This window comes from Trypanosoma cruzi, genomic scaffold, assembly GCF_000209065.1.
Source record: "Trypanosoma cruzi strain CL Brener 1047053516589 genomic scaffold, whole genome shotgun sequence".
Lineage (NCBI taxonomy): Eukaryota > Euglenozoa > Kinetoplastea > Trypanosomatida > Trypanosomatidae > Trypanosoma > Trypanosoma cruzi.
In genome coordinates, this window is record NW_001849517.1 from 35535 (window position 1) to 36762 (window position 1228).

A 1228-nucleotide genomic window follows, 5' to 3' on the forward strand; every position below is an offset into this window, starting at 1 on the left:
GAGGTGTGCGTCTACATCACGTGGTTTTGGAAGTCTCCTGTACGACGTTCTGTGTTCTCCCTGGAATGGGCGATGGACTGCGACGCCGTCTCGCGAGCACGCCTCTTCACGCATGTGTGGTGGTAGCATGTCGTCTGTTTCTCCCTCTTCTTCGTCGCCACCCCGTCCGGAGGTGTTTCATCGCAATTTCAACAATCCGTTTGGTCCCCTCCTCCAGGTGCTGCGAGCCACGCAGTTTGTTGCGGTTCCATTTGAATGCAGGAAAGAAACGGTCCACCGTAATGCCCTGTTCCTGACTGAAGCAAAGCTCCGCAAGTAAGTCAAGGGCAGCAATGTACATTGGCCCCCACTGGACCCCATGCTCCGATAAGGACTGAAGTGCCGCCACTGCCTCCTTGTAGTTGCCGCTGGCCCTTAAAGTTTGGGCCTTCGTCAAGCAACCGCGCGTTTTATCCTCCGTGCTCATTTCCCCTTGTTTTTTTTTGTTTTTTCTCACTTCTCGTCTTCACCTTTTCTCTTTTCTTAAAGGTAAGCCAAAAAAAAAATAATAATAAAATAAAGAAAGAAAGAAAAAGTCTCTTTTCACTTTGGTCGCTAGCAGCACATCGATAGTGGGGAGGAAAACAAAAAAAAAACTTTCTCTTCTCCTCCCTTCTTTTACGTTTCCGTGTGTGTGGGTGTTCAGAACGCACAGGAAAAATGCAGACCAAATGGACAGAGAAAAGCATCGCACACGCCCCGCTCCAGTAACCCGCGTGTCGGGGCGGATTCTGCAGGATGGTAAAAAGATCGTGTCACCGCAGACCGTCTCTTCGCATCTGCTCCTCCCTGAGCTCAATCGCCGTCGCCTCCCTTGAAAGAGAGTGCAGTGTGCACTGCAGCGCCGCTGCCCGTCTCATGATCTCACGCGTGTCAGCTGCTCCCTCACTCTCCATCCTCGACACCACAGTCCGCATGGCGTCCATGAGCGCATCCAACTTTTCCAGCGTGTCTACGGGTCCTCTCATGCCTGTCGCGCGCCCTACAATTCCACTGCCCACCGCAATGAAGGTGTACAAAAATAATAATAATAATAATAATAACAAATAATAATAATAAACATGAAAGCAAATAAATAATTAAATAAACAGAAATGACCCCCCAAGACACATGCAGCCATGCTAAAGAACAGCAACCGCCAAAGATCCTCACCCATCAAAGTAGAAAATATGGCAAGTTACTGCGGCAC

General features: G+C 49.4%; 1 pseudogene, besides 3 other annotated features; it reads right to left on the bottom strand.

The window, feature by feature from the left end:
* Tc00.1047053507977.9 lies at window positions 1-466 on the bottom strand (annotated as a pseudogene; the record flags this gene model as incomplete).
* Window positions 1-1228: a sequence feature (heterozygous, Esmeraldo-like haplotype).
* Window positions 536-574: a sequence feature (A-rich).
* Window positions 1060-1098: a microsatellite.